The 26,424-nt window shown below is 43.3% G+C and overlaps 1 protein-coding gene across 1 annotated transcript in view; it reads right to left on the bottom strand.

Annotated features, from left to right (window-relative positions):
- Window positions 1-26,424, bottom strand: part of LOC145351748 (teneurin-2-like) — a 1,559,410-nt gene that overhangs the window by 1,225,318 nt on the left and 307,668 nt on the right. The window contains exon 2 of the mRNA XM_080201351.1: window positions 2,743-2,827. The gene's annotated coding sequence lies outside the window, so the exon portion shown is untranslated. The remainder of the gene's footprint in view (window positions 1-2,742; window positions 2,828-26,424) is intronic.

Genomic DNA, 26,424 nt, shown 5'->3' with positions numbered 1-26,424 from the left:
ACTAACTGTGCAGTGATGGGGAAGATAGAGTGAATTATGTCCACTGTGCCATCAAAGGGAGGTTTTCCCCCGTGCCTTCTAAAAAAAAACAAACTTCCAAACTTATTAAAGTGGAATAGCTTTAGAATTTTATTACGTATGGCACATGAAGAAGATTTTCTTTCCCTGTGTTTAGAGCTGGCAAAATGAAGTTTCACAAAATTCTGTGTTCCCAAAAATCTCCAAAGTTTCAGTCCTGAGAATAATTCCCTGACTAGACCCTCCTGTAAATCATGTTTGTGACAGGATTATCCTGCCCTGATATCATCGTCTCAGTTCTGTCTTTCTCTGTCACTTTTAATCAACGTCGCTGCTGTTTTCATTTTATTGACAGCACAATATATGACAGATGACAGACAGCGAGCCTATAAATTAATGCCTTGCTTTGGATTTCTTTTTTCTTTGCTGGCAAAACAGCTCGTGACAACTATAACAAGCACCGACGTCTTGTAAAATCAGTCCTTGGGTTACTGAGACTGTAGAAAGGTTGAGAGATTTCACACGGTGGGGTGGGTGTGGGTGGATTAACCAGTGAGCAACAGCTATGGATTTCACCGGCCTTTGTTGGACATATTCAAACGATCTGGCTTGCTTAAGTGATGACAAGTTATGTACAGCGGGTGGCTGAAGAGTTGCCTGACAGTCCTAAACACAGTGGTGCATGAGACTTTCCTGTGCTGTTCAGTGCTGTCCAAAGCTCTTCACTAATAATCACCAAGATAGTAAGTTTGATAATACAGTTCGTCCTACTTTCAAAAGCCTCGATATACACTAGGCATTGTTTATAAGGGCCAGCCCAAGGTTATTACCTAAAAGGTAGATGAAGGAAGATGTTTAAAAATCTGCACAATCGCAAATCATTTCATTTCTGCAATCCAGATTCATTCAGTTCAAATTTATTGGAGCAGACTTAAATATAAATCTGTCTATCATGATGTCCCTATCATAAGAATGCAATTTTATTCATCTGAGCTACCTTCCTAAAATACATTTAACAAGGTGTCTCTCTCATTCTTCATTCTGTTTTTTACTCCCTTTTAAAATGATTTATCCCATGGACATCATGATAAGTATTTAACAGGTAAGAAAAATCCCCTGAATCATACAGACCAGGCAGCTCACAGGTGTAACTATTATTCTGAGCTGAATCCGTTGGTCTCAGTTTGCTCTGATTGTGGAAATCAAACAATTGACTTTAGTGTTTCGGAATTAAGAAGAAGAAGAGAAAATAAAATCAACTACGAGATTTGATCAGTCGTCTGTGAGGAGAGATTTGAGATTATTCCTGAAGCCCCACAATCGAGGTGCTGAAGGCTGCGAGTATGTGTGAAAAATTATTCTCACAGGAGTCATGGATTTCTGGAAGTGAGGGGAGAAAGTAAGATGCAACACAAATGCCCTGCTTCCCGACTGGGCATTGGTATTGGGGCACTGAGCAAGTTAAAGTGGGGCTGATAAATTGCCCACTCTTCAAAACTCTTGCATTTAAGATCCTGGAATAATTCGAAAGAATTATTTCCATGTTAATGTCAAAACTGTAACTTGGAGTGACCTGACTAAAAAAATAATCAACTTCAACTATGCACACCCTCCTTAGTGAGCTTGCAAGAACTCTATATGTGACACTGCACAAAGTCTTGGGCCTTGGTTCTTGTCAGCGAGTTGGGTGTGCAGAGTTGGGCAAATTCCTAGTTCTACGAACCTGAGGAATGTGGGTGGGTTATGTTCAAAGTGTGGGTGGGCCTCTAGCTGCTCATGTTTCTATAGTCCCTAAATGTGGGAGTGCCTTTCCCATCTTGTATCTTCCTTCATGCATGGTGCAATGCGCTGTCCTTGAGCACCAATTCCTTCCTGGCACCAGGTCACACAAGTCATCAGCCCCACCCTCATACTCCCTTGGCTTAAGGCAGGACAGTTAGTGTTGAATTTGCGCCAGTAGAGGGGGGGTGGGGGTGGGGGTGGGGAGTGAAGACAAATTTAAATCTTATTCTGCAGTGGTACCTTTATCTCTCTAAAAGGGTACCCCGGCCATCCAAAGAAATTCACAATATTCAAACCAGCTCTTACAAGGTCTATTCTGTACACTTCAGTTGATGCACTCCTGTACTATTAAAATCCAACTTAAGCGTGAGGAGGCAACTGATGATATAAATGGCCAGTTGCCTCTGTGAGCTGCGAGTGCACAAAAATTCCCCTCCTCCATTCCTGCCCTCACAAAAAAGGAAAGTGCTGTGATCTGTGCTTCCCACGTCATCCTCCATTTTCTCCGTCATGGTGAAAACCCAAGCCTGGGTTGCAAACGAACTCCCATCATGAGAAAAATAACAAGGGAACCTCAGCAATAATACCTGAGTTGTCCATGGCAAGGAAATGTCAAACCCTGGCTCATCAGCCACATTATACATTAACACAACCATTCCTGTTTGGAAAATTCTATTAACAAACTTACCCAGCAAAACGAGCTCATCTAATTAAGAATACATCACCTTCTATCACTTCATGCCAATAAGTGCTAACTTTCACTGGAGCGTTTTAGAATATGACTTAACATTCACAATAATATCAACTTAATTATTTCAAACAGGGCTAGGAAAAGACAGAAGTACCCTGGAAAAATAGTTCATAAGTCTCCTCAGAAAAGTGATTTCTCACCTATTATTCGGGGATTGAAATGACGATAATAGTTTTGAGAATTTTTCTTACCTACTTGTTTCCTCCACCTCTCCTTTTTCCCCTCTCTTGAACGTCAGTCAGGCTGTCTGAGTGTCCTCAGTGATGCTTTTAGTATCTAAAAATAAAGGAAAGCATAAATAAAAACACTGTATCCAGCAGAGATACTAAGAAGTACAAATAACTGCAAAGGTTTTCTCATTGCCACTATTTTCACATGTCAAACTCCAGGCTATTTTCTTCCCTCAGCATGTGACCACACGTGTCAGAAATCTTAAGGATCTAAACAAAATGATGCGGTTATATAAGACATTGGTGAGGCTGAATTTAGAGTATTGTGTGCAGTTTTGGTCACCTAATTACAGGAAGGATATTAATAAGGTTGAAAGAGTGCAGAGAAGGTTTACAAGGATGTTGCCAGGACTTAAGAAACTGAATTATAGAGGAAGGTTGTATAGGTTAGGACTTCATCCCCCGGAGCGTAGAAGAATGAGGGGAGATCTGATAGAGGTGTACAAAATTATGATGGGTATAGATAGAGTGAATGCAAACAGGTTTTTTCCACTGGGGCTAGGGGAGAAAAAAATGAGAGGACATAGGTTAAGGGTGAAGGAGGAAAAGTTTAAAGGGAATATTAAGGGGAGGCTCTTCACACAGAGAGTGGTGGGATAATGGAATGAGCAGCCGGATAAAGTGGTGAATGTGGGCTCGCTTTTAATTTTTAAGGAAAACTTGGACATGGATGAGAGGGGTGAGGAGGGATATGGTCCAGGTGCAGGTCAGTGGGACTAATGGTTCGGTGCAGCCAAGAGGGGCCAAAAGGCCTGTTTCTGTGCTGTAGTGTTCTATGGTTCTAAAATCTAAGCACAAATGAGGTACAGTGAAAACATTTTCAGCAATTTGTTACTCGCACTAAAGGCGGCAACACCAATCTCACTTTGAAAAGGTACGGTGTTCCTCAAGTCACTGAAGGCTTGTGAAGTTGGCAGGCAACAACAGTGATGTCTCAGCTGTATCTGAGGCACAGGGAAATAGGGACACTTCCAAACGCCCCTTCACTACAAAGGAATGTGCTGCTATTTTATCTTTTGCTGCCACTGAGAAACTCAGGGGGAATTGTGAACTGAATTTTGTTGCTGAATTTTCTTTTGCCTGTGTAGCGCAGTCAAACCAACGAGCTCGTGAACGAAACTCCCTCTTTTTAATGTCCCGCCCTTGAAAATGTTTAAAATTGGTTGGACAGTTGAACTGTTTTCTCTAGGCTTTTTGCAGTGCTTAAATAAATGCATTCACTGTTGTCCAGGAATTGTAGAGCAACTGGAGGAATAGTGCAAGAATAGGCAAGTTAAGAAATCCACATGCCTGACTTGTACAATATTGTCTACACCAGCATTATACTTTATTTCCAGTGATCCTGTCTTTTTCTTTGGCCAGAATAATGCTGGAATAAAATATCGCTTTGGTGTCAGATGTTATCCCCCAGTCTGCCTTATCATTCACACAGTGGGACTTATCTACTCAACTGTCCTAGAGCACTTTACAAATAACTTTGATGTCCAAAAACTCATACCATGTATCCAAATAGCAGTGATTTAGTGCATAGCAACATTCCACAAAAAATGTTGAACTGTTTTTGATGGTATTGCATGAGGGAAAAATGGCCAAGACACCAGGAGAACTTCAAATGTACACCAATGACTAAGATTCAATATAAATTGGCCACATTTTCAGACAATACCAACTTAAAAAGAGTCATCAAGTTGAGAAATTAAAATCAGAAATTATTGTGTAAGTTTGATAAAATTTGTACGCAAACAGAACAACACAGCTGAACTATAATGGGGGCAATGTGAAGTCCTGCATCTAGAAAAGAATAAGAGGTGGCATTTGTAAACTATGAATGAGGGAGCACCTAGTGTACACCAGCACACTTCAGGCGCTCTGTGACCAGTGGACGTTGTAGGGGCTAGGTGCACCATTACCCCCGGGAATGGTATTTTGCATTTGTTAGTTAAGTTTCCTTTTGATAAAAGCAAATTGCTGCAAATACTTGCATCTGAAACAGAAGTAGAAAATGCTGGAAAATCTCAACAGTTCTGACAACATCTGTGGAGAGAGAACAGAGCTAACGTTTCGAGTTTAGATGACTCTTCGTCAGAGCTTTATTGATCAAGTGTTTTAGTTACAGTGTTCCACAAAGGGCTGTCACCTTTCTTTAACTCGATTAATTCATTGATGTTTTTTTCATCAAAAAACGTATGCCATGAATGGTATTAAATTTGTTGATGATGAAGTCCATAAGAATAGAAGAACCCCTACGGTACAGAAGGAGGCCATTCGGCCCATTGAGCCTGCACTCACAACAATTCCACCCAGGCCCCATCCCTGTAACCCCCACAAATCTACTCTGCTAATGTCCCTGAAACTAGGGTAAATTTAGCGCAGCCAATGTATCTAACTGCACATCTTTGGACTGTGGGAGGAAACCGGAGCACCCGGAGTAAACCCATGCAGACACGGGAAGAACGTGCAAACTCCACTCAGACAGTGACTCAAGCTGGGAATCAAACCCAGGTCCCTGGCGCTGTGAGGCAGCAGTGCTAACCACTGTGACATCATGTCTCCCTCACAACAGACCTCACAATTCTAGCAAACTCAACAAAATGGGTGGAACTTTCCAGTCTTGCCTGCCACGGGAATCGTAGCGGGATGGAAGGGGCCATACAAAGGTTCATTGACCTCAGGCGGGATTTTCCAGCCTTGAGGTGAGCGCGGCTGGAAAATCCCACCCAATATTCCCAAATGTTGCAGGTAACAATCAAAAGAATGTTGAACTATCCGGAACTCTCCATAGCTCTGAATCTAGGCTTGTGTAGATCCCTCCACACCACCCACCTTTTTTCTCTGTATTCTGTTATCTCGTGCTCTGAAATTTTCTGCCAAGCCCCTTCATCGTATCTTCCTTATGACCATCGTAAAACCTAGTCGTGATGCAAGCTTTTGGTCACCCTTCAAATACCACCTTCTTTGGCTGGGTACACCTTTAGTTATAATTAGGTCTTGATGAGGCCTCTTGTGACTTTTTTCTTAATTTGTTGTTATTGTGCATTGCCACAGAGTAGCAAGCAAAACAGAAGAATTGGTGGTCAGGATAATTTTGCAAACAGTTTTGGTTTCCAACAAATGAACTCTCCCTGTGTCTGCATGGGTTTCCTCTGAGTGCTCCAGTTTCCTCCCACAATCCAAAGATGTGTAAGTGAGGTGGATTGGCCATGCTAAATTGCCCCTTAGTGTCAGGGGGATTAGCTAGGGTAAATGCAAGGGGTTATGTTGATAGGGCCTGGGTGGGATTGTGGCCGTACGAAGACTCAATGGACCGAATGGCCCCCTTCTACGCTATAGGATTCTATACATTCAAGAACAAGAGGCAAAAACGTTAAGAGCCTAAAGGCTGATTCCTGGTATCAAATATCTGGGTTATGAGGAAACACAATAGCTTGTTTTTCAGATGGGGAGAGGAGATAGCCAAGAATTGTTCCCATGAAGACATTTAAGAGGACAGAAAAGGTAAATCCAAACTTATCCTCCAGGAAATGAGAACAATAAGACACAAATTCAAGCTAGTAGAAGGCAAACTTAGGAGCACAGAACTTGAATATTGAAAAAAAGAGAGAAATGCTGCCAAAGCTTTCCATCTTGCACTCAGCAGAGCAAACACAAGAAGGCCAAATTTCAAACAATCGCAACATTTGAACAACAGATTAAGTAAGCTGTTTTTATACTGCTACTTTGGAATGGCAGCCTTCCATTGTTTGCTGGAGCAGACGAGTGAAGGAGCAGAGAGAGAGCTAAGATTTTACCTGTTAAAAACCTGTTTAAAATAAGTTTAAAGCACTTTATTCTTTGTAGAACTGTTTAAAGCATTTATTTTATTGTATTTACTGCTTTAAGAATTCTGAGGGAGTGTTTAGAAGGAGTTGCGGACCAGCCTGCTTTAATTTAATTAATTATCAGGTGGCCACACGGTGAAGCCTTCCATTGTTTGCTGGAGCAGACGAGTGAAGGAGCAGAGAGAGAGCTAAGATTTTACCTGTGAAAAACCTGTTTAAAATAAGTTTAAAGCACTTTGTTCTTTGTAGAACTGTTTAAAGCATTTATTTTATTGTATTTACTGCTTTAAGAATTCTGAGGGAGTGTTTACAAGGAGTTGTGGACCAGCCTGCTTTAAATCAGCGCCAGGTTTAAAAGGAGGCCTGGTGTAGACAGCGGGCAGCGTCTGAGCGGGCAGCGGAGTGAGAGGGAAGCAGAGTGAGTTAATAGGGCTTAATATCAAAAAGGGCTGGAAGGAAAAGAGGCCAGGTGAGTTTGTTTGAAAAAACAAGGAAACAAATTTTTCTCAAACCCACTACAGTAAATAATGGAGGGGCATGTGATGTGTGGTTTCTGTTTGATGTGGGAGCTGGTGGACTCCAGGGTCCTCCCCAGTGACCATGTCTGTAGTAAGTGCAGGTTGCTGGAGGAGCTCCAGCTCAAGGTGGATGAGCTGGCCTCTGAGCTACAGACACTGAGGCTCATCAGGGGGAGAGAGGGTGCCATTGTCAATGGGGTGCAAGTGACATCCACCCCCCCTAGACTGGCTAACTCTAAGGGTCAGGGACAAGAGGGGGCTGCTGGGAAGAGGAAGGGGGGTGAGGAGCGGAGGCCTCAGCCTCTTAATCTGCAAAACAGGTTTGAGGTTCTTGCTGCCAGTCTGGAAGAGGACGAGGCAGGTGAGGTTGGTGAGCAAATTGCACACGGTACAGTGATGCAGCAGGACATAGGCAAAAAGAAGGGGAAAAGGAACGCAGTAGTTATTGGGGACAGTGGGGTGAAGGGTATTGACACTGTCCTTTGTCACAATGACAAAGTGCACAGAAGGGTGTGTTGTCTGCCTGGTGCTCAGGTACGGGATGTCGCAGCTGGGCTGCAGAGGAACCTGGAGTGGGAGGGTGAGAATCCAGTCATTGTGGTACATGTGGGTGCCAACGACGTAGGCAAAGTGCGGACTGAGGATCTGGGGAGGGAGTATGAGAAGCTGGGAATGGAATTAAAAAGTAGAACCGACAAGGTGGTCATCTCTGGGCTACTGCCTGAACCGTGTGCAGACGGGCGTAGGGTTGACAGGATTAGGGAAGTGAATGGGTGGCTCAGAGATTGGTGTGGGAGGAATGGGTTTGAATTTATGGGGCATTGGCACCAGTATTGGGGTAGGTGGGACCTGTTCGGGCAGGATGGGGTTGGTCTGAACCGTGCTGGGACCAGAGTGCTGGCGAATCGAGTAAAGAGGACTGTAGACAGGGCTTTAAACTAATTAGGGGGGGGGAGGGTGCGAGGGTAGGTGACCTTACGAGGTCTAAAGTTAAGGAGAGGGTACAGGTAAGGGAAGAGGCCGAGGATGTCCCAATAATAGAGGGAGTAGGGGGCGTGAGTACGGTTGGTGGCGTTACGGCAAATAGGATCCAGGTGAAGGCTGGGATGAAAGCGCTGTATATGAATGCACGAAGCATTCGGAATAAAGTGGATGAGCTGGTGGTGCAGATCGACACAAATGGATATGATCTGGTGGCCATTACAGAGACGTGGCTGCAAGGTGACAGGGACTGGGAGCTGAATGTCCAAGGGTATCAAGTGTTTAGGAAGGATAGGCAGGAGGAAAGAGGGGGGGGGGGGCGTAGCTCTGCTGATTAAGGATAGCATCAAGGTGGTAGCAAGGGATGATATTGGAGCCAAGGAGCAGAACGTGGAATCGTTGTGGGTGGAGATTAGGAACAGCAAAGGGAGGAAGATGCTGGTGGGTGTCGTCTATAGGCCCCCGAATAATGATCTGGAGGTGGGGCGGGCTGTTAACGCGCAAATAAGTGCGGCGTGCAGGAATGGGACGGCCGTAGTTTTGGGGGATTTCAATCTGCGTATTGATTGGTCGACCCATGTAGGACACGGTGGGCTCGAGGAGGAGTTCTTGGAATGCTGCCGGGATAATTTCCTTGAACAGTGTGTGTTGGAGCCAACGAGGGAGCGAGCTATCTTGGATCTGGTGCTATGTAATGAGGCGGGTAGAATTAGGGACCTTGCGGTGAAGGATCCTCTTGGAGAGAGTGATCATTGTATGGTGGAGTTTCTGGTGCAGATGGAGGAGGAGAAAGTGGGTTCCCGGACACGCGTCCTTTGTTTGAATAGAGGAGAGTACGGTAGGATGAGAGAAGAATTGGCGAATGTGGACTGGGGGAGTGCATTGGAGGGAGGGTCTGCTGAGGAGCAGTGGAGGATCTTTAAGGAGATCTTTCTTGGTGCTCAGCAGAAATTTATTCCGATGGTCAAAAAGGACTGTAGGAGGAGAGGTAATAAGCCGTGGATAATGAAGGAGGTGAAGGAAAGTGTTAAATTAAAAGCGGAGGAATTTAGAGTAGCTAAGAGTAGTGGGCAAGAAGAGGATTGGGAGAGGTTTAAATGTCAACAAAGATTGACAAAGAAGTTGATAAAGGAGGGTAAGAGAAACTATGAAGCTGGGCTAGCGCTTAATATAAAAAAGGATAGCAAGAGTTTTTATAAATATATAAAAAGGAAGAGGCTGGCTAGGGTGAACGTTGGTCCTTTAGAGGATGAGAAAGGGGACCTAGTGGTAGGGGATGGGGATATGGCTAAGGTATTGAATAACTTTTTTGTTTCTGTCTTCACGGAGGAGGACGTGAATAATTTGCCGGGTGTTAGCGATGGAAAGGTGGTAGGACTGGAGGGTCTTAATGACATTACTGTTACTAGAGAGGCGGTGCTCGACAGACTGGAGGGGCTGATTGTGGACAAGTCCCCAGGACCGGATGGAATGCATCCGAGGGTTCTGAAAGAAATGGCGGAGGTTATAGTGGATGCATTGGTGGTTATTTTCCAGACATCGCTGGATTCCGGGGAAGTGCCGGAAGATTGGAAAACGGCTAATGTTACGCTGTTGTTTAAGAAGGGTGCCAGGCAAAAGGCAGGGAATTATAGGCCGGTTAGTTTAGCGTCTGTGGTAGGTAAAATGTTAGAATCCGTCATTAAGGAGGAAATTGCGAGGCATCTTGAAGGGAATTGCTTGATAGAGCAGACGCAGCACGGTTTCATTAAAGGGAAGTCGTGTCTGACAAATTTACTGGAGTTCTATGAGGATGTGTCTAGGGCGGTCGATAGAGGAGAGCCGGTGTATGTGGTCTTTCTGGATTTTCAGAAGGCGTTTGACAAAGTACCCCATAAGAGGTTATTGCAGAAGGTCAGGGGACTTGGAGTTGGGGGTAGGGTGTTAGCGTGGATAGAGGATTGGTTGTCAAATAGGAGGCAGAGAGTGGGGGTCAACGGGTGCTATTCGGATTGGCGGATGGTGACTAGTGGAGTGCCCCAGGGGTCGGTGCTTTTTACCATTTATATAGATGATCTGGAGGAGGGAACCGAGTGTAGGGTGTCAAAATTTGCGGATGACACCAAGATTGGGGGAACGGCAAATTGTGCGGAGGGTGTGGAGAGTCTGCAGAAGGATCTAGATAGGCTGGGCGAATGGGCCAGGAAATGGCAAATGGAATTTAATGTTGGCAAGTGTGAGGTGGTCCACTTTGGTAGGAAGAATGGTAGGAAGGACTATTACTTACGGGGCGAAAAACTGCAGCAGGCGACGGTGCAGAGGGACCTCGGGGTCCTTGTGCGTGAGTCGCAAAAACCCAGCTTGCAGGTGCAGCAGGTGGTCAGGAAGGCGAATGGGATGCTGGCCTTCATAGCGAAGGGGATTGAATATAAAAGTAGGGAGGTCTTGCTGCAGCTGGTGAGGCCGCAGCTGGAGTACTGTGTGCAGTTTTGGGCGCCGCACCTTCGCAAAGATATTTTGGCCTTGGAGGGAGTGCAGAGGAGGTTTACTAGGCTGATACCGGAGTTGAGGGGATTGAGCTATGAGGAGAGGCTGAATAAACTAGGCTTGTACTCGTTGGAGTTTAGAAGAATGAGGGGAGATCTCATTGAGACGTATAAGATGATGAATGGGATGGATAGGATAGAGGTGGAGAGACTCTTCCCGCTCAAAAAAGACAGTAGGACTTGGGGGCATAGCCTCAAGATAAAGGGGAGGCGGTTTAGAACGGAGTTGAGGAGGAACTTCTTCACTCAAAGGGTGGTGAATCTCTGGAATTCTCTACCCGTTGTAGTGGTGGAGGCTGCCTCGCTAAATATTTTCAAGAAGCGGGTTGATGGGTTTTTGATAAGAGAGGGGATTAAGGGTTATGGGGAGAGGGCCGGAAAGTGGAACTGAGCCACGACAGATCAGCCATGATCTTATTGAATGGCGGGGCAGGCTCGAAGGGCTAGATGGCCGACTCCTGCTCCTATTTCTTATGTTCTTATGTTCAATACATGAGGTATTTTCCACTAACAGGGTGCTGCAGTCAGTCCATTTTCCTAATAAACAGTTCGGCAGCACAGTGTATGAACTTTAGTGCTGATGCGATGCCAGATACATGGGAGGTATGTCCCAGTGATTGGGCAATCAAAACAGACAATGGGGGTGACTCTCCCAGCCTGCTGTGCTGCTTCAGTCGTGCAATGGGCCTGAGATATCAGGAGAGGCTGTTTAGCAGCTCCCAGTTGGAGGCCAAGGCCTCCACACATCTTCAGAGCCAGGATTTGTGGCTTCATCAGCTCTGCACTGGAAATCAGTGGAGAGCTGATTTCCAAATTAAAATTTGCATTTAAATATCATCAGCAGGCGCAGGACTGAAGGATACAGAGCTGCCAACCTCTCCCACCCACCGTTCCCCCCTCCCCCACCTTGCCGCTAGGGATGGTTCACTCTGGCGGGGTTTACAACTGTTTCCCACGAATGGGGAGCAGGCAGCCTGGCCCTGCTGGAGTGAAGGGGAATAAGGGACTGGTGCCCCCTAGGCATTGCCAGCTCTTCAGTGCCAGCCTGGGTCTCTGGCACTGCCCAGGATGCAGAGTGGCAATGCTCAAGGGACACCTTGGCGTAGCCCACCAGACATTAGGCAGTGCCGTGGGCGGGGTCAGGGGGGCAGGAAATATTGGTTGGGTAGAGCCGATGCGGAAGCATCAATGGGGACTGGGGGGAGGTTCCATTGCCACTCTGCAGATAGGATCACAGGCAGAAGGAAGGAAGGAAGGGGGTGATCAGGGCTGGTCTGCGGGGGCGGAGATTAGGACACTGGCACGGAGACATCTGGGGGGGCCAGTGATCGGGGGGGGGGGAGGTAGGGATATTAGGGGAGCAACGATGCAAGGTCATGGGGTTGGCCAGCAATCGGGTGGGCCGGCAGAGAGGGGCTACTGTGCATGCACCGATCTCCACTATAACAGGTCAGCACATGCTGGCCTCTCCAGTGGGAATAGGGCCCGCCACCTGATTTTCAGCAAGAATCTCACCAGGACACTCTGCAGCACACAAAGTGCAGGAGATTCATTTTGAAAATCCCAAGAACAAGGAAGTGGGAGTTACTCCAGTTTTTACGCAAATTCGGCACTTAGAAGTTTTTTGGCAGAATCTCAGCCAAGTACGTTCCCCTGTTGTTCATTATAGACGAATACAGGTGGCACTGAACCAGCTTGCATGTTCAAAACCCAAAACAAAACATCTGCTGTTAGATGTGATTCCACAGTTGAGCAGCACTTCCTGTACAATCCTGAGCCCGCGAATGGCGATACTAACAATTCAATTAAGAAAAGCAGTTGAGGTTGTAATGTGGCTTTTTTAAGCTTAGAAATGACATATATTCATATGGAGGAAAAACTTTACGTCTTGCACCTTGTTTTTGAATTACCCAAAAATCTGGGGAGCTTACAGTTTCCCAATCCTTTTTGCATGGAAATGCCTCAACCAACAAACAGAGTCCACTTGCCACCCAATCAGCATCTTTTTCTCCTGCAGTATAAATTGTTGTGATCATTTGAAATTTGGTATTCTTGTGCTTGTCCTGATGAGTGCAAGATCAAAAGCTTTGGCAACACACTTCTCTCTTCAGCAATAAGCTTCGGAGTAAGATCAGAAAATTCTTCCTCACATGTAGGTCACACAAGGGATTGTTGCATGGTTCCAGCACAGGCCAAACCCTGGAATTACTCAAGAATGAGTTGAACGTTACAATATGATGACTGCTGGGTGAAGGAATTAAAATGGGCCGAATGGCTTTTCTCATCTGTAATTATAATTGAAACTTCATAACCTTTACTACCCTGCTCTCAGAAACCAGCATTTTCTTAACAGAAAAACAGAAAATTGCTGGAAAATCTCAGCAGGTCTGACAGCAACTGTGAGGAGAGAATAGAGCCAACGTTTTGAGTCTAGATGACCTTTTGTCAGAACTTAACACGGTCATTCTCAAACCAACTAAGAATCAGGATGGTTATGATAAGATAGTTTAACTTTGGATTTCCACAGAGGTGGCGGTGGCGTAGTGGTATTGTCACTGGACTGGTAATACTGAGGCCTAGGATACTGGTCTGGGGACCCTGGTGCAAATCCCACCATAGCAGATAGTGAAATTTGAATTCAATAAAAATCTGGAGTTACAAGTCTAATGATGACCATGAAGCCAATGCCAAATGTTGTAATAATCCATCTTGTCCACTAATGTCCTTTAGGGAAGGAAACCTATTATTCTTATCGGGTCTGGTCTACATGTGACTTCAGATCCACAGTAATGTGGTTGACTTTAAAATACCCTCGGGGATGGGCAATAAATGCTGGCCCAGACAACGGTGCCCACATCCCATGAATGAATTAAAAAAAGTTGGAGAAGACTTGTATCCCATTCATCCAGGATGGATACAAACCTAGTTGCCAGCAATGGAAGTAAAGTGCTCTAATCCACTGCACCACACATCTGCCCTGAAGCATGACTCAAATATTTGCAACATTTAACTTGCGGGGAAAAAAAAGAATTAAATATGCCATTACTAATTTAGACCTGGAATTAAAAAGAACAATATATTTCCAGTGACAAATGTGGGCTCTTGGCCATGCAGCAGATACTGTTAAATGAATCGAGCCATCAGAATATATTAGTGAACAGGTAGACAGCTGACAAATCACTGGCTCATAATAAAGTACTCTGTACAGGATTAGGAATAGAGACAGAACAAGATCTGGAGGGAGAGAGAGAGAGAGAGCACGCATAGACTTCTGGTACTGCCGAATTAATACTGTGACAAGCTTTAAGCTGAGACCTAATGCAATTTGGTGATAGTGGGATTAGTGTTCAGGCCAGCAAAAGCTGTATTAAGCGTGTCCCATGGTGCGAGATGTAGTACATGCTGTGTAAAAGTAGACACCGTATGCCATTTGGGAGTTAAATGACATTTGTGCAGGATCTTTTACTTTTTCGGAAAATTCTCATGCCCCTGACCTTTGCCGAGGCTGATGTTCTGCGGGTGCTCTGCTCACTCGCAACTGCCTTTCCCGCTCCAGACTGGAAATCTTGAGTTCTTATTAAACAAGCCCAGAATGACTCAATCTACATTACTTTCCCCATTTGTGCAAAGTATTGGCCTTTGGCTTAACGTCTCACCACATCAAGAAGGATTGAAGATGTTAGTGGCACAGGGAAAATTGAATCTGTGACTCTTATCATTGCACAGAGTAGCACAGTGGCACTCCACCATGTTGTAGACCATCTGCTGCCAGCATATAACATTTATACTGACTACTTTTAATTGATTCTGTTCCTATCTAAGGTTCGAGACAACTGAATTTTGGGACTTCTATCGTCCAATACAGTTTGTCCTCTTGTCAGATATCAGCTGCTCTTTATGCATTACTTGTCTGTGGAACTGGAAGGTATGCACCAGATCACGTGAACACATCACATTAGTGTAGTTTTGCACATGCAAGCTGCTCCAGTACCATTTGTATTCTATCTGTAATGTAATGTAATCCACCAGATCACGTGAACTTATCACATTAATATATACACAGGAGTTGCCACACACTATAATACGCAAGTGACTAATTCTCTCTGCCCAGAGACAAACACAGCAAGTGTTGTGACAAGTGAAACTTCACCTGGAATTCTTAGTTTTGAATGCCTCGCCACCTCTGCTAGCAAGATCGGAAAATCTGGCGCTCAGCAAAATCTCTATTCACTGCAGCGTGACTGGAGAATCCCAGCTGCATGTGAGGTTGGAGAATCCAACTTGGAATTTGGTTGTTGTGTTAAGCTATCCTCTGCAATGCTGGGGTTATTGGATTTCTTTCATTTGTGTATGTTTTGAAAACATTATGCTTCCATTCACTATAGCCAGAAGTTGGAGAGGACAAGCCCTGAGTAGAATTTTGCTGTTAAAACAGGATTCAACCATAATACATTCCGTTGCAGAGATATTTGATGGGACTGGAAAGATGTATTAGTTTAATATTCCATGGAGTTTGTGGGGTGGGGGGGGAGGTGGTGTTAGTTCAAATTATAACCTCCCAAATACCAATCTCATCCAAAAGACTCATCTTTTCTGTAACTGTCGTTTCGTGTTGTCAGGTTAATTGCCTTTGAAAAAGATTATCACGTCCTTTTGAACACTGTATTTCATGGTCGTGAAAGTATGGAAGAAGTGATCAGATGGAATATTATCTTTCGTTTTCCAAGCAGGTTTTCGAACAGTTACATTCTCAATAATTATAGATGTTATTAAATCGCTTCCTGTGCCCAACTACTGAATCTCGTTCTATCAACAGCTTTTTATAATTTAAGCACATCTATCTAATCAGCCCTTAATCTTCCCTTAGCCTCATAAGAGGAGGTTTCAAGTTGGCCTTTTCCAACTGGTATCTATTGCCTCCTTTGCATTGCTTAACTACTGCCTGTTAACCTTCACTAATACTAAGTCAAGTCAGTTAAGACCATTGATTCCAAAGGATAAGCCAGATCCCAGGATTGACTAACACAGCCACATCTGCACCCTCACCTGAAGCAACAGCTAGGTTGTGAATATAAATTTAGATGTAGAAAATATGGCCTTAAATAAACACACACAATGACAGCTCAACATTTGGAGGAAAGATTATATTTTTGGTGAAATCATTCCTCAGATATAATTGAAATGTAGCTTTTGTGCGTAGTGTAGATTGTTTTTCAACGCATCAACAATTTTGTTGGTCAATCATATTCGAAAGTTACAAGTCTGTTTGGAGGATGGTGTTATCATGGCTTTCTGTGTAATGTTCGGAACAATGCGGAAGAGTGGAGCTTAACATAGGAACATAGGAACTAGGAGCAGAAGGAGGCAAATTAAGCTCTTCATTAGAACATAAGAACATAAGAAATAGGAGCAGGAGTCGGCCATCTAGCCCTACGAGCCTGCCCTGCCATTCAATAAGATCATGGCTGATCTGAAGTGGATCAGTTCCACTTCCCGCTTTCTCCCCTTAACCCTTAATTCCCCTGTCTATCAGAAACCTATCTACCTGTGACTTAAATATATTCAGTGGGGTAGCCTCCAGCACTTCAACGGGCAGAGAATTCCAGAGATTCACCACCCTTTGAGTGAAAAAGTTCCTGCTCAACTCTGATCTAAACTGCACCCCCCCCTTATCTTGAGGCTGTGCCCTCTAGTCCTGCTGTCCTTTCTAAGCGGGAAGAATCTCTCTACCTCTACCCTATCCATCCCTTTCATTATCTTATACATCTCTGAAGCTCTTCATACTGCTCTGCCATTCAATTGGATCAGATAATTCAAAAAATGTGCAGGTTAGGTGAACTGACCATGCTAAATTGTCCTTTAGAGTCAGGGAGATTAGTAGGATAAATACATGGGGTTACCGGGTACGGGCTGAGTGGGATTATTGTCAGTCAATGTGCAGGCCTCTTTCTGCACTCTACGGGTTTTATGATTCTATGATTCTATGGTCATGGCTGATCTCTCTCTCGAATCAAATCCATCTCTCCAACTGTCCCTATATTCCCTTATCCTTTTTTAAAACTAGAAATATATCTATCTCCTTCTTGAAACAATTCAATGACTCAGACTCCACTGTGCTATGGGGCAGTGAGTTCCACAAGTTCACCACCCTCTGTGAGAAATAGTTCCTCCTCAAGTTAGTTTTAAATGTACCCCCTCTCAACCGATACCTGTGGCCTCTTGTTTGAGATGTCCCCATAAGAGGAAACATTTGGTCTACATTTACTTTATCAATCCCTTTTAAAATTTTATATAACTCAATCAGATCCCTCTCATCCTTCCAAACTCCACTGAGTATAAGTCAAACTGTTTAATCCCTAGTAGCAAAGTTCCTGCTTCGAATACATTACGGGTGGTACAAGGTTATAATTAAAGTGAAAAGATGTCAGCTTCAGCTAATTACAACCCCTACTTACCTGTACTCGGTTCATATCAATAAACAGCTCAACTGGGGAGTCATTGTTGTATATACTCAAAAAGCACATTATGTTTTAAACGTGCCAATTATTTATGGGTCTCTGGATGATGTTTGCTTGCATTCTGATTATGAATTTTGTGAAAATATTCCTTCTAAATTATATTAAATGTCATGTCATTCAAATTGATACAAAAAAGGAATAATGTGAATTCTCAGAATAAAATAATGCCAGGGAAACTTGCCTGTGTTGCTTTGCATTATGAGTCATTATACTGGATAATTTAATTGCAGAATCACTGAATTATGACAGCTCAAGAGGAGGCCATATGGTCCATCGTATCTGCCCAACGAGCATAGTGCCATTTCGCTGCCATTTCCCCATATCTCTGCATATTGTTTCTATTCAAGTCTAATGTCCTCTTGAATAATGCCTTCATTGAACCTGCTTCCACCTCACTTCCAGAGAGTACATCCCAGACTCTAATTTGTTGGTGGAATTTTCCCATCCCACCCATCACGGGAATCGTAACAGGCTGGGACAGGTCATGCAAAGGTTTGTTGACCTCAGGCAGGAATCTCCGGTCTTGCAGCGAGGATGGCTGGAAAATCCCACCCGTTATGTGAAAAAGTCTTTTCTCACACCACATTTGCTTCTTTTGTAAATTACCTGAAATCTGTGCCCTCTCATTCTTGATCTTTCTTTGTAAGGAAACAGTTTCTCCTGTCTACTCTGTCACTCCCCTCATGATCTTGTCCATCTCTATCAAATCTCCCCTCAGCATTCTTCCCTTGATGGAAAAGAGTTCCAATCTCTCCAATCTATCCTCATAACTGAAATTTCTCATCTCTGGAATCATTCTTGTAAACCTCTTTTGCACTTTCTCCAATGCGTTCACAATCTTTCACTAATGAGGCACCCAGAGCTATACACAATGTTCAACTGAGGTCTAACTAGTCTCGTATAATTCAGCATAACCTTCTTGCTCTTGGAATATCATTTTTATAAGGACAATAGTCAAAAATTAATGGCATCCAATTGGAAGTTACAAGATTTCCAAGCCCAAAAGGAAAAAAGTATCTGTAACTATTATCCAGCCGCACGATATTATGAACTGGTGCAGTGGTTAGCACTGCTGCCTCACAGCACCAGGAACCTGAGTTCAAAACCTAGCTTGGACCACTGTCTGTGTGGAGTTTCATGTTCTCCTCATGTCTGCATGGGTTTCCTCCGGGTGGTCCAGTTTTCTCCCACAGTCCAAAAGATATGCTGGTTAGATCCCTGGCCATGCTAAATTCTCCCTCAGTGTATCCAACCAGGCACCAAAGTGTGACAATTTGGGGATTTTCACAGTAACTTCACTGCAGTGTTAATGCAAGTCTACTTGTGACACTAATAAAAACAAACTTTAAAAAATGGATAGAAGCAAGCTATCAAAATGGCTCGTGAAAACCATGTGACTTTTGGCATTTTGAGATACAGATGGTATCTTGTCTTGAGTAAATACCTAATTTAATGAAGACATTCACAGCCACCCAGGGAATTCACACGTCCCTTTGTTTGAAGATGGGCCAACACAAAAGAACCTCGCAGACTGATATGATTCAATACCCTGCCCTGAAACCTATTAAAAAATAGATTGCGAAGGGTTTTTAATATTCTGAGAATTTAACCCACAGTGGAATCAACATTAATGCCACTCCCAATCCACCATTTGGAATTGATTTTTAACTTGTGAAAGTCACGTGGTGAGGCAGCCATGTTTTTATCCTGCTTTTAAAAATCAGCAAAATTAAGCGGACAGAATAACTGAAGCCATCAAAACATCAAGTCAGCCAGTCTGCGAATAAGACTCATGTGAGGCATCAGGTAGCCTAATTCAAAGTTCGTCAACCTCCTGGAAATACTACTACAAGAAATCTCACAACCTGCTGTGAAGTCTTCACTGTGTAAGACCCTCATTTCAATTTTAGCACTTCAAAGTCATTCAAAACATTATAGATCTGTTACATGGGAGCCCGGAGTTCATACATCAGGGACTGAAATATCTATAAACTGCATTACCTGCTCTGTATCTAATTTTTGTGCATGTGAGAGACAGTAGGCATGATCTTACTGGCTCATCATGCCAGTTGATCGAATAGCAAGAGGCTGTAAACAGTGATACCTTACAGTAGAATTGGGTATGCACACTTTGTACAGTGAAATGAGAGATCACGCGCACACACAATGGTGCTGTCTAGCAGTAAACAGCTGGCTTCCCGGCATGAATAGGTTTCGTCCATTCCCCCGACTGGCATGAGTCACACTTTGCCTCATTATTTCTCTAAATGGCAGAAGATTTGTATTTTACTCTCACCGAAAAAAATGGAATGGTTCTCTCCCGTTTTCATGTTGATGCAGCACTTACAATATTTTTGGTAAGATCATCCCCAGTGAGTTTAAATAGGGGTAAGTCTGTGAGAATAAAGGTTTGCTGCTGAAATTATTTAACAGGGTTCCGCACTCTGAAGGTAGGAACTGACACATCTCTTATGCAAAAAAAAACTAAGAGAACACATACATTCTGCCCTTGACACTATCATTAGAGTTATTATAAATCAGTAAGTTAATTCATTGAGGAAGCATAGTTCAAGTGGCAACTACTTTAATGGTTATATTCACTGACAAAACATTTAAACTCTGGCAAATCAACATTTTACAAAGGAGGGTGGGAGACAGGAACCTGATTTTAAAGAGATTGCAACCAATATTTAATATATCAAACAGCAAGAAGCTGGAAACAGTGAGACTTTATAATTGGGTGTGAACAAGAATTGGCTGATGGTAAGAGGGAAGCAGACAATCGTTTGGGGAGTGGCATCAGGATGAGGCATATGAATTTCCTGACTCAGTATGGCACAAGGATCAGTGCCAGCTGTCCCAATGTTCCGAATCTGTACGTAAGGAATGAGTTAGACAGAGAATTCCAATGCCAACTCGCTAAGTCGCCCACATGAACAAACTAAAAAAGGGTCTGCAAGAGGAGGCAGATTAAATCTACAACTGGGCAAAATACAAAACAGGAAAGTAGGTATTACGCCCTGGCAACAAGTGGATGGAAAAAGGCATGCATATGCAGTAAATGGTGGAAAATACTAAAAGTTCAATCACAGAATCACAGAATTGTTATGAAGCAGAAGGAGGCTAATTTGGTCCATCGTGTCTTCTCCAGTAGTCCAAATGAACGTCATGGCCTGGTGCCATTCCGTGCCTTTTCCCTGTACCCTTGCACATTGTTTCTATTCAAGTCATCAACTAATGCCCTCTTGAATGCCTCGAATGAATCTGACTCCACCACGCTCCAAGCAGTGCATTCCAGATCTGGGAAAATAGTAATTTTGATACTAATTGGCCCAGATTTGTACCTATATGCTGGTCAAAGAGTCAGAGGAATTTCTGCCCCGATACAGTTGATCTTTTGGACCTTTATAAATGGCTGCTGGTTGCTTGCACTTAGAAATTTTTGTCTTGGGTGGATGGAGGGGGTGTGGGTGCATTGCATGGTGTGTGTGTGTGTGTGTGTGTGTGTGTGTGTGTGTGTGTGTGTGTGTGTGTGTGTGTGTGTGTGTGTGTGTGTACGTTGGATTTAAAGTTAGGGCAGGTAGCTCTGGAGTGAAAGGGGGAGACCATAGATGATTCAGTATTCTTGTCTTTGCCCCACATCTCTTAGTACCTTCGGTAAACAAAAGTCTCGCAATTTCTGATCTTAAATTAACATTTGATCGAGCGGCAATTGCCTTTTGCAGAAGAGACTTCCAACTTCTATCACTCATTGTGGACAGAAATGTTTTTTAATTCACTCCAAACAGACTTAGCTCTAATTTTTAATCCATGCTTTTCAATCCTATACATCCAGCTCACTGGAAATAGTTCCCTACTGTCTGCCCCATCAGTTCTTTCAACATCTTGAAGGCATTCATCACTCAACTCCTGAATCTTCCCATTATTCCAAATCTCCATTTCCTATCACTCAACCCATTTCCTAGTAAAGGTTGGTAGTGCGCCTTAAATTCCAATCAGCTTTAGTTAACAGTTTCACCCGAAGAACTTCATCAAACTCCTTCTGAAGTCTGCATGAATAAATCCATCGGCATTCTCGTTCCAACTGCATTTATCATCTTAACAAAAAATTCAATCAGGTTTCTCGAGGATGACTTAACCCATTCCCATTCTATGCAGGCTCTCTCTGATCAACTGAAAATTTTATAGGTGTTCTGGCACTCTCTTAATTATTCTTCTTGATGTTTTTTCCATGCCTAAAGGCACTTATGGTAGACAAAGCACGTGGTTACGCATGTTTCCATTGCTGGTTTTCCTGGAACAGATCACTAGTCCAAAACCAGAGGCTATGACTCGAGGGGCACTACTCCATATCTGACCAGGAGTTTCTCCTACTCTTATCTCCTGCCATAGGCGTGCTGGAAGGGTTGGCAGATAATCATCCTGCTTGGCCACACTGTAAACTCAATTTCCATAGCCAACAAGTCCTGGAGTAGGACTTGAAGTGGAGTTGCCGCCGTTGGACGTACCCTTGGACATAGTTCGACTAAGTTGAACTTAGGCATAAGACTTGAATCCAAAGATGCTAACTCAGGGGCTGAAATATTATGCACTGCACCCCAACACCTCTCCCATCTTAGTTATGAACTCAAGTAATTTCCTGATAATCGACTCACTAGTCTATAATTCTCTGACATCCATCCGTTACGTTTCTTAAATCGCAGAGGGACATGTGCAAATTTTCAATCGAAATGATCATGCGCAAGTTTTTATAAATTCATTGATGGGATGTGGTTTTGTGGCTAGGCCAGCACTTATTGTCCCATCCCTGGTTACCCTTGAGAGGGTGGGGGTGAGCAGACTTAGTGAACTGCTACAGTCCCTGAGTCGTAAGACTTTGATTTGAAGATCATGGCTATGCCATTGCTCTCACCTACTTGCTTCAAACTGAAGGGATGGAAATCTTTAAGTCCAGGGATTTGGAATTGTTTTGAACCAATGTTATATTCATTATTATTAATTTGAATTTTTTTTTAAATATCCATCCTTGATTCAATGTTAATTTCCTTGGGATATCCATCTCACTCTGCTATTCCTCTATTGGAAATACTGGTGCAAAGTAATTATTTAGTATGTCTGCCATTTCCCTATTTTCTTTGACAACATCACTTCTATCAGTTTTCTCCTCACAACTGGCTTTTTCTTAATACAACTGTAATTTTTCTGTGTTGATTCTGATATTCCTTGCAAGTGGCTTTTATACACCCCTTTTGTTGTTCTTATAATTTCATCACCTTTTGTTGTTCTTTGAATCGCTCCCAGGTTGCAGAATCTGTGCTCATTTTTGCATTTTTGTCTGCCTTTTCTTTTAGTTCCACGTTATCCCTTAACTCATCAGTCATTCATGATTTCTTTTTTGGCGCTTGTCCCTCAGGAGTATGAACCGTTTCTCTATCATATTAAATTCTTTTCTGAGTATCTCCCACTGATCTTCTGCTGTTTTACCCATTAAGAGATTTGCTGAGTTTACTGTGGACATTCTCTGCCTTGGTGCATTAAAGCCAGCCATAGAACCTTAGAAAAGTTACAACACGGATTGAGGCCATTCGAACCAAAAGTAAATCTAGAATCTAAGTGGCTGCTTTGCTTTACTGTCTTTCAAACGTTGCCTTGAACTCAATCAGGGGAAGTTAAATCATCTGCTTTGGATCCAAAGAAGACAGCTCGGAACTGTGGAATAGCAAAGGGATTTAACTGTCTGTGTACTCAAGTCACTGAATGCTCATGCACAGGTACAAAAAGTGATTTTAAAAATTTTTTAAATTCCAAAATGGAAGTTGATCTTTATTCTTTGTGGGGGGGGGGTATAGAATTTAAAATTAACTAAGTGATGCGACATTTGCGCAAGACTTTGATTAAGATCTTTGTCAGACCCCATCTGAACTATCATGTTCAAATTTGGGCACAATATCTTAGGGAAGGTATATTTTTCAATACATTCATGAAATGTATACATTGCTGGCTAGGCCAGTATTTATTGCCCATCCCCAATTGCCCTTGAGAAGGTGCTGGTGGGCTACCTCCTTGACCTGTCGCAGCTCCTAAGGTGTAGGTACACACAAGTGCTGTTATGGAGAGAGTTATAGAATTTTGATCCAGTGACAATGGAGGAATGGTGATATGTTTCCAAGTCAGGATACTGTGTGGCTTGGAGGGGAACTTCCAAATGGCGGTTATGGGTTTGGAAGGTGTTGTCGAAGGAGCCTTAGTGAGTTGATAGTGGAAAGACGAAAGCAAAGATTCACCAACAGGAGAAATACTTGTGTCTCAACCAAAGTCTTTCACATGACTTAGATGGTGATTAGTAAGTCTAGTATGCAGCAATGGGCTTCTGTGTTCAGTCACTAGTACATTATAAAGCATCCTGCATGGATCCATTCACAATATTGATTGTATGCATAATAATAGAATTCAATAAAAAGTATGAAACCAAATTTCAACGCTCCACAATGGTCCTTCTAAGTTCTTTTAAACTTTTCTTTTTTATATAAATAATTATAACTGACAGTTTTTTTTAGTTTATTTATTAGTCACAAGTAGGTTTACATTAACACTGCAATGAAGTTACTGTGAAAATTCCCTCATCGCCACACTCCGGCACTTATTCGGGTACACTGAGGGAGAAATCAGCATGGCCAATGCACCTAACCAGTATGTCTTTCAGACTGTGGGAGGAAACAGGGGCAGCTGAAGAAAACCCATGCAGACACAGGGAGAACATGCAAACTCCACACAGGCACTGAACCAAGCTGGGAATCGAACCTGGGTCCCTGGCGCTGCGAGACAGCTCTGCTAATCACTATGCCACCATGCCTCCCTTACTGGGGCATTTTTTACCTGCATTGACACATTACAACAGAGCCTTTTTTTCCGATAATAGACAACATGACACACAGGGTAGAGGAACAATTTAGCCAAGCTTTCACGGGCCAGCTCATATTCTAGTTCTGTCAAGTGCAGAACGAATGTGCAAAAATCTCTAATAGGATGATTGCCCACCTACGCAAAAATGTTTTCCTCACTCTACCTGTGTTAATTGCAAATAACACCTTCTCTGTACTGCTCTGCCTCTTTAGAGAATGCACTATATACAACTGAGACCTTGTGATTCTACAATAGGAGGGCAACAAGTTACAATTAATAACGACAATGCACATTTATATATCGTATTCAATATCATAAAACATCACAAGACGCTTTACCGGGTAAAACTTGAACTTGAGTGTTATGAGGAGATATTAGAACCGGTGACCAAAATCCTGAAAAGCAAGCTGATTTTGAAGGAGAATCTTGGAAAAAGGGTGTGCTCGGAGAAATATACAGGGATTTTCAGAAATCAGGGCCAAGAAAGCTCCAGAACTCTGCCACCTCACCCGCCACAGAATCGGAGTGGACAAGGGGCAGACAATGGAAATGTCCATTGAGCTTGGACGGGAATTTCTGGTCTCCCTCAAGCTAGGCTGGAAAATCCCACCCATGGTCGCCAAAGGAAATTGGGACATCTCTGATCATATAATTGCGTAAACATCATTCTGTGGAATATAAAATAGGAAATAATAAGCTGAGGGTGGGAGGGGGTGGTGGTGAATGGTGGCACAGTGGTTAGCAATGCTGCCTCATAGCACCAGGGACAAGGGTTCGATTCTCAGCTTGGGTCACTGTCTGTGTGGAGTCTGCATGCTCTCCTTGTGTCTACATGGGTTTCCTCCAGGTGCTCCGGTTTCATCCCACAGTCTGAAACATGTGCTGGTTAGGTGCTAAATTCTCCCTCAGTGTACCCAAAAATGAGTGTGGCGACTCAGGGATTTTCACAGTAATTTCAAGTTAGTGTTCATGTAAGCTTATTTGTGACACGAAGAGATAAGCTTTAAACTTTTTAAGCAGTGGACAAAGTCATTGGCTAAAAACTCAAGGATCAAACATTCACTACAGTCTGAATAGGTCAAAGCAATGTGCTTGTAAGTTGCATGGTTTATTTTATCACTATAATTCCACTTGTCAACATGCCGAGTGGTGAAGTGAAGGAGCTATGGGATGATTTTATTTACCTTCAACGTTTGTACATCTGATCAAAAGTAATATGAAATATGATGGTCAGTGAGGTGCTGGAAACTTCTCAGGCCTGTGGGAATGCCTCAGTTCAATTCTGGCCTTGGGTCACCATCTGTATGGAGTTTGCACATTCCCCCCGTGTCTGCATGGGTTTCCTCCGGGTGCTCCGGCTTCCTCCCACAGTCCAAAGGTGTGTGGGTTAGGTTGATTGGCCATGTTAAATTGACCTTAGTGTCAGGGGAATGTGAGATTATGGGAATAGGGCGTGGGTGGGATTGTGATCGGTGCACACTCGATGGGCCAAATGGCCTTCTTCTGCACTGTAGGGATTCTATGGAGCCCAGTTTTGAATGACTAATGCAGAGTGATTCTCATCACCACTCACCTTTTTATACAGATACTAGTGTAGCTTTCTCACGCTATCCATCATTTAGAAGGATGTATACATATATTGGGCAGGAAGTTTCAGCCATGCTCACACCAAAACTGAAAAATCCCACTGAGCTTTTTGGACCTTTGCATAGTCCGTCCCATGGAGGGCTCTCAGGAAAATTCCCCCAATAATTTCCTTTTCTAACCAGTCACAAAAAATACACCGATTGGTGACACTGAATAAAATATTTATTTTAGAAAATATCTCAGTTGTTCAAAATGGATATTGTAAATGGTAAAGGGAAATTTTGTGGATTTCAGATCCACTCTTAAAGGATCATACACATATTTGTTAAACGTCGGACCTGAATTGTGCATCCATTAAGCTAAGCACGTTGGATCCAAGATCCAGGTTCAGAGACCTTTACTACCCCCACCGCACCACCCACCCCCTCCGCCACTATGTATGGAAGCATTCTTAGTCCCCGGAGAAACGTATAGGAAGGAATAGGTGGAATTTTCCACTCGCATCATCAGGAAACGTCACAGTGATTGGGACATTGCATTTGAGACAGAGAAAAAATGTTTCCTGATGATAGGATGAGCTGTTGGAATTCTGATCTTCCACACTTTAAGACTGTTTAAAGGTGGGATGAGCTTCCTGATCAACAATGCTGGGAACTCTATCTGCATGCATTAGCATCTGATGCATTCTCATTAAAAGGCCACCTCACCACAATTAGGTTCGTCCTCCAAATTAAGATTCTCCGCTAATGGGAAGTTTGAACTCTCAGTTTGATTAAGCGTGCCTAGTGAACTT

Source organism: Carcharhinus amblyrhynchos, chromosome 13 (assembly GCF_965287045.1).
Source record: "Carcharhinus amblyrhynchos chromosome 13, sCarAmb.v2.hapA, whole genome shotgun sequence".
Taxonomy (NCBI): Eukaryota; Metazoa; Chordata; class Chondrichthyes; order Carcharhiniformes; family Carcharhinidae; genus Carcharhinus; species Carcharhinus amblyrhynchos.
Note: the sequence above shows the minus strand (reverse complement) of the source record. Positions and strands in the feature narration are given on the sequence as shown.